The sequence below is a fragment of the Euphorbia lathyris genome, chromosome 9, assembly GCF_963576675.1.
Source record: "Euphorbia lathyris chromosome 9, ddEupLath1.1, whole genome shotgun sequence".
Taxonomy (NCBI): Eukaryota; Viridiplantae; Streptophyta; class Magnoliopsida; order Malpighiales; family Euphorbiaceae; genus Euphorbia; species Euphorbia lathyris.
Window position 1 is genome coordinate 75,054,338 of NC_088918.1, and position 12,959 is coordinate 75,067,296.

Here is a 12,959-nt window from a genome sequence, read left to right on the forward strand (position 1 = left end):
TGAATGTTAAAACCTTTCGCTTAAATACTGAGTAAAATAGAATATGTTCCATGAGCTGACCTATACCTAAAAACTGACCTCAGACCTACTCGATTAAACCTTCAAGTGTTTAGAGTAAAACTAATTCAGTAGCTCAACCCTTACGGGGGAGTTTGCTAAGTTATATTAGGTCAACTATCATGGGGGAGCTCAACTCTGAGTTCCTCGCTGAATAGTTTTGCCAACATCAAAATGGGGGAGTTTGTTGAAACACCTTTCCACATAATTTTGATTTGACAAAACTGTTTAAGTATAATTAAGAACATATCCTAAACACACTAAGTTTAAATGCTTTGATTTATTCTATTAATGTGTTTGTTCAATGTTGAGTTAAATTGCTTATTAGACATAAGGATTAAAAGGCCCAAGCCCAATACGAAAGTCAAAGCCCAAGTCAAACAACTCAAGACAACTCGGCCCGCGTTTATAAAAACGATGTCGCTATGTACAAAACACAACTCAGCGAAAGAAGGATCTAGAAGACCTTCTGGGAACAACATCGGAACGAAGCTGCTGAGTTGATTCGACAAAGCGTACAAGACAGCAGCTGGCTAAGGAAAACTTCCAGACAAAGTATTTCTACTTTGGGTAAAGTTCAGACGATACGGTATGCTGTCCAGTTGACTTTACCATAAAAGGAGAGACATTCTGCCGAGCTGACCAAAAGCTGACCGAGGACAGAAGATACTCAAATCTGATTGGCCGAGAGCTCTGAGCAAGTCAGGATGACAACGACAGGAAGCCGTTTCCCTCCAACGGTTATTTCAAAATTCGAAATGACCGATGCTTCAAGACGTCTCTATAAATAGTGCCATCAGAAGCTTCACTTTACACAGAACTTGATCAAGCCATTACGCTGAACAAATTTCTATGCAAGTTCTGCAAGCAAAAAGCAAAGCAATCTTACACTATACTTTCATATCTTTTGTGTAAAAGTCTAGAGTGATTATTCAATTATCTAAAGTGTCTTAGCGATCATTGTTTAGGACAAACACTTATCATTTCTAGAGAATAGAAAGGAGAGGCTGAGTACTCGGTTATAGTACTCAGCAAGAGATTAGGATTGAGTAGAGGTATAGAGGAAGGTACTCTTGTTATACTCAGTTGCTAAGATTGTAAAAGGTTTGAGGCTCTACCTTTAAAGAGCTCAGTAGAGGATTCGAAATCTCGGAACGTGTTCTGGGGACAGGACGTAGGCTTAGAAGAAGCTGAACCTGGATAAATCTGCTGAGTAACGTATTTCTTACCTTAAACTCCTTATATATATTGCTTGCTTAAATAACCAAAAACTGACCAAGTAAAGAGGTCAACCTGAGTTGTGCGCATCAAACATCTGAGCTCAGGAATAGACTATAAGTGCTATCTCCTGACTCAAGTTAAGAAACTGACCTAGTCACGAGTTGACTAAGCCAGTATCTTGCTGTTTACTCAGTGCCGCTGTTAAAACCTTTTCTCCTAAGAAAAGAAGTCTGCCCTAAATTTATAAAAAAAATTAAATAGTTCCTAACCCCCCCCCCCCCCCCTTGGAACTATACTTGTAACGTGATAAGGGACCAACATTAGCTCTCCCCTAGTGAACACCGGACCAAAACAACTCGCAAAAGATTGGGTGTCCGCACAAGCAATAATACTTCGAAGCGGTAAGGGTTTGGAACCACCGGTTCCAAAGGTAGTGTATCCCGCTCCAAAGGTAAGTAATGAACCGGAAGAGGTAAGCAACCCCGGTTCGGATCCAAAAATTTCAGCTTCCTTAGATAATAAAAAAACTAGTGATCCAATTGGGACTTACACACCAAAACTCCCATTTCCTCAAAGGCTTAAAAAGGAAAAATTGGATCACCAATTGGACATCTTTAAGCAACTTCACATTAACATCCCATTCGCGAAGGCATTAGAACAAATGCTTACCTACGCAAAGTTTCTTAAAGAAATACTTGTCAAAACGAGGAAGCTTGAACAAAACGAAACGGTAGCGCTAACAGAAGAATCTTCCGCCATAATAACAAATAAACTCCCCCCTAAGCTCAAATATTTAGGAAGCTTTTCCATTCCATGCACTATTGGGGGAGTTGAGTTTAGTCGAGCTTTATGTGATTTAGGTGCTAATATTAATCTAATGCCTTCATCCGTTTTCAGGAAGCTTGGGCTAGGAGAACCAAAGCCTACCAAAATGACGCTCCAGTTGGCCGATAGATCAATCGCCCGACCGAAAGGAGTAGTAGAGGATGTCCTCGTGAAAGTGGATAACTTCATCTTCCCCGTCGATTTTGTAGTGCTCGATATGGCGGAGGACGACTCGGTTCCCATCCTCTTGGGAAGACCATTTCTTGCAACCGGACGAACTCTTATAGACGTCTTTAAAGGTAAACTTATATTTCGGTTGCAGGATGAAGAGGTAGAGTTCAATGTCTATTATTCCATGAAATTCCCTTCTAATGCCATGGAAGATTGTAAATTTTTAAATTCTACGGATACTATTGATGTGTTTGTTGAGGAATTTTGTGATAGGTCTTCCGTAGAAACCTCTTCAAGTTTAAGCAATACCGAGCATATGGAGGAGGAACCGTTGAATAAGCCGTTTGAATATTCCTTCGAAATAGAGCAATGTTTGTCGGTAAGGAACCGGTACGAAGGATTGGACCGGGACAGCAAGGCTAAGCCAAAGACGTCTCTCGAAGAATCCCCGGCTTTGGAACTCAAACCCTTGCCCCCTAATCTGAAATATGTTTTCTTGCAACCTCCTAATTTCTTACCCGTTGTTATCTCTTTTCTTTTGACGGTATAAATGGAGGAAGCACTGATTGCGGTGTTACAAAAGCACAAAGGGGCATTTGGATGGACCATTCACGACATCAAAGGAATTAGCCCCACCATTTGCACACACCGCATTTTCATGGAGGACGAAGTCAAGCCAACCATGCAACCGCAATGACAGCTCAAACCAAATATGAAAGAAGTGGTGAAAGCCGAGATAATCAAACTCCTCGACGCATGTATAATATTTCCTATCTCCGACAGTCAATGGGTGAGTCCGGTTCAATGTGTCCCGAAAAAAGGAGGCACAATGGTAACGGAAAATGAACAAGGGGAATTAATCCCCACAAGAAAAGTAACAGGGTGGCGGGTATGCATAGATTATAGGAAACTTAACGAAGCCACCCGCCAGGTTCATTTTCCCTTACCGTTCATCGACCAAATATTGGAAAGGATGGCAGGCCACCAATTCTTTTGCACTCTAGACGGACTATCCGGATATATGCAAATCCCCGTTGATCCCTCGGATTAAGAAAAGACAACGTTCACTTGTCCTTATGGGACGTTTGCATATAGACGCATGCCATTTGGATTGTGCAATGCCCCTGCCACCTTTTAACGTTGCATGACAGCTATTTTTTCCGACATGATAGAAGACTTCATGGAAGTCTTTATGGATGACTTTTCGGTTTTTGGGTCGTCCTTTGGAAATTGTTTAAACAATCTCAACAGGGTCCTTCAACGATGTGAGGACACTAACCTCGCCCTTAGTTGGGAGAAGTGTCAATTTATGGTGCGAGATTGTATAGTGTTAGGAAATAAAGTGTCCGGGGAGGGAATCGGGGTCGATCTGGCCAAGATTGAGGTAATTGAAAAATTGCCTCCCCCAATTAATGTAAAAGGGATCCGGAGGTTTTTGGTTCATGCGGGTTTTTATAGGAGGTTTATTAAGGACTTCTCCAAAATAGCTACCCCCTGACACAATTACTCCTCAAGGATGCAGAGTTTAATTTTTCATCTGAATGCTTAAACGCATTCAACACACTTAAAGAAAAATTAATCAACGCACCCATCATGGTGAAACCGAATTGGGACCTCCCATTTGAACTCATGTGCGATGCCAGTGACTTGGCAGTCGGTGCTTGTTTGGGCCAATGGGTAGATAAGATTTTTGGCCCAATTTTTTATGCGAGCAAAACCCTTAATGAGGCCCAGCAGAATTATTCAATCACGGAAAAGGAGATGCTAGCGGTAGTTTTTGCTTTCGATAAATTTAGATCATATATCGTATTATAAAAAATTATCGTGTACACTGACCACGCAGCTTTTAAGTATTTAATGAACAACCAAGATGCCAAACCTCGGTTAATAAGATGGATTCTCCTCCTCCAAGAATTCGATATTGAGATAAAAGACAAAAAAGGAGTAGAGAATGTTGTAGCCGACCACCTCTCCCGCTTACAAGGCGAGACAGCCGAATCTTTGGAACTCATGGAGATCAATGAAACCTTTCCCGACGAGACACTTTATGCGGTAACCCCTCTACCTTGGTATGCTGACATGGCAACTACAAGGCCAGTAATGTTCTTCCCCCTCACCTTAACTACGAGCAATGTAAGAAATTCTTTCACGATGCTAAAAATTATTTTTGGGAAGAGCCATTTTTGTTTAAATCTTGCACTGATTATATCATTCATAGGTGCATACCAGAGGAGGAGGTAAGCCACATTTTGAGAATGTGTCACACCCAAGAGCCGGGGGGCCATTTTGGCCCTAGTCGAACAATGGCAAAAGTCTTACAATGCGACTTTTATTAGCCCACCATGTCCAAAGATTCCCAAGATTTCGTCAAATCATGTGACGCTTGTCAACAGAGCGGGAACATCTCTCATAAATATGAAATGCTCCAACAAGGGATCCTAGTTTGTGAACTTTTTGATGTTTGGGGATAAACTTTATGGGACCTTTCCCTAAGTCGCATAACAACGCCTACATTCTAGTAGCTGTTGATTATGTCTCCAAATGGGTGGAGACCGTGGCTCTACCCTCAAACGACTCTAAGGCAGTAGACAAGTTTATTAAGAAAAATATCTTTACTTGGTTCGGGACCCCTCGGGCTATCATTAGTGATGGGGGGCGCCTATTTTTGCAACCGGCAATTCGACCAACTTTTACAAAGATACGGCGTTGCACACCGAGTATCCACGCCTTACCATCCATAAACTAGTGGGCGAGTCGAGGTCTCTAATCGAGAGTTGAAACGCATTTTAGAAAAAATGGTTAGTGCCTCTCGAAAAGATTGGAGCTTTAAGCTCGACGACGCTCTCTGGGCTTACCGAACGGCGCTTAAAATGCCTATCGGAATGTCTCAGTATCGATTGGTTTTTGATAAATCATGCCACTTGCCGGTGGAATTAGAACATAAGGCATATTGGGCTTTGAAATTTTTGAATTTTGATAGGCATGTTACAGGGGAACATCGCCTCCTTAGCTTAATATCCTCAACGAACTCCGTTTGGGGTCATACGAGAATGCAAAGCTCTACAAGGAACGTACGAAAAGATGGCACGACAAGCACGTGCAACTCCGAGAATTCCACAAGGACGATCAAGTCCTCTTATATAACTCCCGTCTCTGATTGTTCCCCGGGAAGCTGGAAAGCCACTAGTCGGGACCGCACGCGGTCGTCAACATGTATCCATTCGGAGCCATAGATATACAAAGCCCTGACGGTACAATTCAAAAAGTAAATGGCCAACGATTGAAAATCTACCGAGGAGGAGCTCTCCCGCCTCACGAAAAATCTACTCGTTTCCAAGCTCCTTAAGCACGCACAAGAAAGTCGAGCTACTCCGACTCTAAACGTAGCACCGGTTTACATTTTTTGAAAACCAAATCCCCTTATCCAAAGGCCCATACGGAGCACCCCTCTCGGCACGCCCCGCATGGACCATTAATTTAATAAAAAAAAAGGCCGGAAACTCAGATCACACGGAGTGCCCCTCTAGGCACGCCCCGTGTATCCGAGTTTCTGCCATTCAATCCACAAAAATAAACCACCCACGCGGAGCGTACCCCAAAGTACGCCACACGTGGTGGTAGACCTGTGAGGTCCTAGTTTCTTTTAATTCACCCTTTATTTTTCATTTTTTTTGTTTGCTTTTCTTTTTAGACGTCTTTGGAATCAACGTCATTTTAATCACGCGGAGGACCGTGCAACCCCGCACTTATAGTTTGTTTTAACAAAAATTAATTAAACTAATTTATTGGCTCATAATTTTTCCGACACTCTATCCTCCTTGGAAAACAATTAAAAAGTTCCATTATTTCTCTTCAAAAGTAAATACGTGGGAACACAAAGGACCGGTCTACTTAAGAAATTTAAGTCTTGATTTCTAAGTTAAGGAATTTATGCAAAGCCGAGATTCGTACTAAACAAAAGCATTGAGTCCTAACCCACAAGTTATCTCTTTAATGAAATTCAAAAAGGCAATAAAGACGAGATTTTTGAAATTTTTTTACGAGAACTTGAATACACAATTTAACACGAAATTCATGTGAGGTATTTTTGAGCCTTGTAGTTTGAGAAAACTCAATAGTGTATTATTGGAACAATAGGTATTTATATACAAAGTGGTATAGATGCTAATAGGTCCCTGAACTAATATGCTAATAGGTCCCTAAACTAATATCTATATGCAATTACATACATTACACTCCCCCTCAAGCTGGAGCATAGATATTTGACATGCCCAGCTTGTTACAAATGTAATTTACCCGAACCCCATTTAAGGCTTTGGTAAAAATGTCTCCAAGTTGTTCATTGGTGCCAATGTAGGCTGTAGCAATGATGTTCTCTTCTAGCTTTTCACGAACAAAGTGACAATCTATTTCAATGTGCTTAGTACATTCATGGAACACAGGATTGGAAGCAATATGAAGCGCTGCTTGATTATCACACCATAATTTTGCCAGAGTGGTGACGTCGAAACCAAGTTCGGAGAGGAGATGACGAATCCACATAATCTCACACACTGATTGAGACATCGCTCGGTATTCAGATTCTGCACTAGAGCGAGAAACAACATGTTGCTTCTTGCTCTTCCAAGAAATTAAATTACCTCCAACAAAAACACAATAACCGGTAGTGGATCTCCTATCATCTTTGTCTCCTGCCCAATCTGCATCGGAGAAACACTCAATCTGGGTATGACCATAATTCTTGTAAAGTAAGCCCCGACCAGGAGTTCCCTTTAAGAGTAGCATAAGATCTGTTCCAGTGCAGTCCAGTGATCAACAGTGGGAGATGACATAAACTGGCTAACAACACTAACAGAATAGGCAATATCCGGTCTAGTCACTGTAAGATAGTTTAACTTTCCAACCAAGCGCCTATATCTTCCAGGGTCTTCAAAGGGCTCTCCTTCTGATGTGAGATGCGCATTCGGTGTCATAGGTGCACTGCATGGCTTAGCTCCAGATTTTTCAGTTTCAGATAACAAATCAAGAACATATTTTCTTTGAGACAGGAAAATTCCTTTCTTACTCCTTGACACCTCAATTCCTAAGAAGTACTTCAAAGCTCCTAGATCCTTGGTATGAAACTGACCATGGAGAAATGATTTCAAAGACGAGATTCCTGAACTGTCACTGCCTGTAATAACAATATCGTCTATATAGATGACCAAGAGAATGATGCCTGAAGCAGAATGTTTATAAAAGACAGAGTGATCACACTTACACTTCTTCATCCTAAAAACCTCAATTGCTTGACTAAACTTTCCAAACCATGCTCGAGGACTTTATTTCAACCCATATAGAGATTTGCGGAGACGACAAACTTTGCCATACTCCCCCTGAGCAACAAACCCTGTTGGTTGCTCCATGTAAACTTCTTCTTGAAGGTCCCCATGTAGGAAAGCATTTTTGATATCTAACTGATGCAAGGGCCAATTAGAGTGGGCAGCCAAGGAGATAAAGAGACGAATAGAGCCCATTTTAGCCACTGGAGAGAAGGTGTCAGAATAATCAACCCCATAAGTCTGAGCAAAGCCTTTTGCAACCAGACGAGCCTTTAGTCGAGCAACAAAACCACCAGAGTTAACTTTCACAGCAAACACCCAACGACATCCAACAGGTTTCTTACCGACAGGTAAATTTACCAAATCCCAAGTACCATTAGCATCCAAAGCATTCATTTCATCAATCATGGCCTGACGCCAGCCCGAATGGGATAACGCCTCAGATACAGATTTAGGAGTAGTAGTAAAGTCAAGGGAAGCAACAAAAGACTGTGAAGGAGAAGATAAACGCTCATAGGAAACAAAAGCAGAAATAGGATGGGAGCAAGATCTTTTACCTTTACGAAGGGCAATGGGGAGTTCATCAGTGGTTTGGCTTGACTCAGGAGCAGGATCTGAAGGCGGAGCAGAAATTGGTACTGGATCAGAAGCAGGAGGTCTCTCACGTCGTGAATATACATGAGTAATAGGTGGCTTAGAGGGACAACCATCCGAGACCTGGTCAACTTGATAGACCAGCCCATCATCAGCATCAGTATCACCTGTGGAGATATCAGACGACATGGAAAAGAACGGAAGATGTTCTATAAACGTGACATCAGAAGACACAAGATATTTATCAAGAGAAGGAGAAAAACACCGATACCCTTTTTTAAGACGAGAGTATCCAAGGAAGACACATTTAAGGGCTTTCGGGTCAACCTTAGTGACTTGTGGACGAACATCCCGAACAAAAAAAGTACACCCAAAAATACGAGGTGACACAGGAAACACAGGTTTATGAGGAAAGAGAGTACCATACGGAGTCTCACCTTGTAACACGGAAGAAGGCATACGATTGATCAGAAAACATGCTGTAGAGACAGCATTAGGCCAAAAATGTTTAGGAACACGTGTTTGAAACAGGAGAGCTCTAGTAGTTTCAAGAAGATGACGATTCTTGCGTTCAGCAACACCATTTTGGGATGGTGTATCAACACAAGAAGATTGATGAATGATACCATTCTAGATCATGAAAGACTGAAATTGTCCAGAAAAGTATTCTTTAGCATTGTCACTTCGGAGTATATGAACAGAAACATTAAATTGTGTTTTAATTTCAGCACAAAAGGTAGTAAAATGAGTAAATAATTTAGAATGACTTTTCATTAAATATAACCAAGTAGTTCGAGAATAATCATCCACAAAAGTAACAAAATATCTGAAACCAGGTTTCGACACAACGAAACAAGGACCCCAAACATCAGAATGAACTAATTCAAATGGAAAACTTGACCTTTTATTGACTCGGGGAGGGGAAAACAAACGGTGATGTTTAGCAAACTGACACGACTCACAATCTAAACTAGACAAATCCTGAAACTGAGGACATAATTTCTTCAACAGTGGTAGAGAAGGATGTCCCAACCGACAATGTTCATCAAAAGGTGTGGATACACTAGAGAGGGCAACCGGTCTTCTAACAGTTGTATCCAAGACATAAAGACCGCCAGATTCCCGTCCACTACCAATAATCTACTTCGTCATGAGATCCTGAAATAAGCAATGATCAGGGAAAAATGAGATAGAACAATTAAGTGAACGAGTAAGCTGACTCACAGAAATTAGATTGAATGTAGATCCAGGCACATTAAGAATAGAAGAGAGGGAAAGAGAAGAAGTTGGGTTGATAGTGCCAGAACCAATAACAGGGGAATGTGTACCATCAGCGATAACAACATGTGAAGGAAAATTTTTATTATGAGAGGTGAACAATTTAGAATTACCTGTCACATGGTCTGTTGCACCAGAATCAATGACCCATTTTGAAGACGAAGAAATGAGGCATTTATTATAATTACCTGAATCAGCAATAGCAGTGATAGGTGAAGTAGAATACTGAGGAGCTAATGATTCTTGATACTTAGCATATTCATCTGCAGTAAGGGTGTAGGTCGGGCCAGAGGATGTAACACCACTAGTGACAACATGAGCAGACTGGTGCCTGTGCTGCCCTTTTGCCTTAAGTGTGGGACAAGTACGCATGGTATGACCCTGCTCATGACAGTAATAGCACTCAAAGACTCCGTTCCCTTCAGTTGGATATTTAGTGTCCCGAAAGACTCTGTTCCCTTCAGTTGGATATCTGGTATCCCGAGTACCACCCTTAGTCGGACCCTTATAAGAGCGGTCAGATGAAGGCTTGTGACTGACTAGAACACTGGAAGCAGGAACAACAGGAGTGGGTGACAGAACCAGCCCACTTCGCAAAACACGGCTAAGAGCTTCCTCAGCATCAGGAATGGTGGCACTAGAGAGAATCTGAGAAGTGACACCCTCAAAATCAGAACCAAGTCCACACAGATAGCGAAGAACAAACATTTGTTCCCGTTGAGTTTGCAACACTCTTATATGAGTACTCAAAGGCAGCAATTCATTCAACTGCTGAAAAATTTCCCTCAACTGCATATAGTAATCCTGAGCAGATTGACCCTGACGATCAGTAGTATAGAAGGACTTATACGTATCGCATAAGCGAGACAAATTATCCTTCCCAGCATACATATTTTGCAGATAATCCATAAGTTGTTTGACATACTCACAATGACTAACCAAACCAATAATAGATGCATCAATTGAATTCTTGATACCCAAAAACAAACAGGCATCATCTACCATCCAATCCTCATCATCTTCCTTAGGATCATCAGTTAAATGACGGGTCTTTCTGATGCTACGCAAATAAATCTTAATTGTTTTAGACCAGTCTAAATAGTTGGAACCCGTCATTGTGATCAGTAATCTTAGGAGAGACTGTCATAATGTTACTAACCACAGTTTTACTAGATTCAACTTTCTTATCTTTGTCCTGAGCCATTTTAGCAAAGAAGAAACACAACCCAACAAGTTTCAGCAAAAAGGAAACACAAACAGGGACCAACCTTCAAAGGGTGTGAAAACAAAAGTCGTCGGAACACAAAATTGACTGGACAGAGAGGCCGATCGGAGGGAGATGAATCCAACGGTGTTGGTCGGAGTCGGATCGGTGGCCGGAGGTGGCCGGACGCGCCGTCACACGCTGGCGCGTGGAGGAGGGTCGCCGGAGTCAGGTGGCGCGTGCGGTGCACTCGCCGGTTGGAATGTTGCCGGACCGCTACGAAAATGCCGATCTGATGATGGGTAGACGGTTGGGCTGGGCGGTGAGGCTAGGTGATGGCCGAAAAAAAGGGAATCGGAAAAAGGTGGAACCCGAAATCAGTTTGCACACTAGGGCAAACATAAGAAGAAAAACATTGCACACTAGGGCAGGCTCTGATACCATGTAGTTTGAGAAAACTCAATAGTGTATTATTGGAACAATAGGTATTTATATACAAAGTGGTATAGATGCTAATAGGTCCCTAAACTAATATCTATATGCAATTACATACATTATAAGCCTAAAAGAGTTCGTACGAGAACTCTATTTCTTTCACAACATTTCGAGAGCTTTGACTTCACTCAACTCATAGAGTTTTCATCTAATACCAGGTTAAGTACACTTATTTTGGTAAGAAGGGAATAGATGATAAAACGGACCCACTTAGGCTAATTCCTTTCTTAATTATTTTTCTCGTTTTCATAAACCTTTAGGAAACCCCCTCGAGACTATTAACCGATTTCTTTGCTAACACCTTTTTAACATTTAACCCTTTTTCCTCTTGTTCAAATACCAATAAAATCAATCGCATCGGAACTACCCAAAACAAACCAAAGCCTTAGCAAGAAAGCACGACAAATCTTTGAAATCGTTTTTGTGTCGCTCTCAAATAAAAAGAAAAAGAAAAAAAAAATAAATGAAGCAAAGAGCAAAAAGGCATTCCCAAGCTCCACCCGATCAATTTCAAGTTATATTTTACGAGCTTGCTAAAGCCAAAAGTGACGCAAACATCAAAACGGTATTTGGACTTGAGTTTCTAAAAAAATTAACCTCATACCACTAAAAAGCCACCCACATTACAACCCCCCTCCGGGTTCATTTTAATATTGCCTAAACCATAATATAGGTGGAAAAATCAGGATGAAAATGCAAACTCGAGGTGTCTTTGAGTAAGTACAAAGAAGAGCGTAAAAACACCAACCCACCAAAAAGTTTGAGTGTAAGAGTGAAATCCCTTGATGAGGTACAATCGGCTTCTCAAAAGATAATCAATCATCGTTAATATTGCCTATTAAATTTGATCATTGAGGTTTCAAAGAAGTTTTGGTCACTCATTCGCTTGCATAAGCACTTGTCGAAGACTTTCATAAAATCTTGGTTTTGAAATCACGCACTTGGTTAAACCAACCGGAGGTTTGTTCCTTAATTGTCTCAATCCCTTGTCTTTCGATTTCCTTTACTTGAGGACAAGTAAAACTTTAAAGTCCGAGGAGGTTGATAGGGGCATTTTGTCCCTATCTTTTAGCGTGATTTATGGAATAATTTCGAGCTTAATAAGTAAGTTTAATCACAAAATAATATGTTTTCGAATAAATTACAAAATAAAAATAAATTTTATGTTTTCAGTTGATTTTCTTAGTTTTGATTAAATTCAGAAAAATAAACGTCAAGCTAAATCGGTTCTCGAAGACCGTACTTTTCATGTACAAAGAAGAAAACAATCAAGCACTAATTCATGGATACACGGGGCGCAAAACATGGCATGCGGGGTGCAGCCACTTCCCCTCAACACACGACAGTCAATTGCGCATTCCCACTTGGTCAAAACCTACCACGCGGGGCATAAGCCATAGTACGCGGGGCGTCTCCAGTGTGAATTGAAGACAAAAGTTCCAGGGACCCAACTACGTGGGGCGTAAGCCATAGTACACGGGGCGTCTCCAGTGTGAATTGAAGACAAAAGTGCCAGGTACCTAACTACGCGGGGCGTAAACCAGTCTACGCGAAGCGCCCCAGACGTACTTCAAGCAAATGAGTTCCAGGAGCTCAACCACGCGGGGCGTATCCCAGTTTACACGGGGCCTGGTTGAGTCAACTAGTATAAATCTGGTCCACGCGGAAGAAATTATCAATGGGATGGGCTAATCTTGTAGATACGCTGGGCGTACTACCTTCTACACGGAGCGCACCTTGTGAAACCTGTAAAAATAGTGTGAAAGCTTATTTATAACTTGTGTAATTATGAT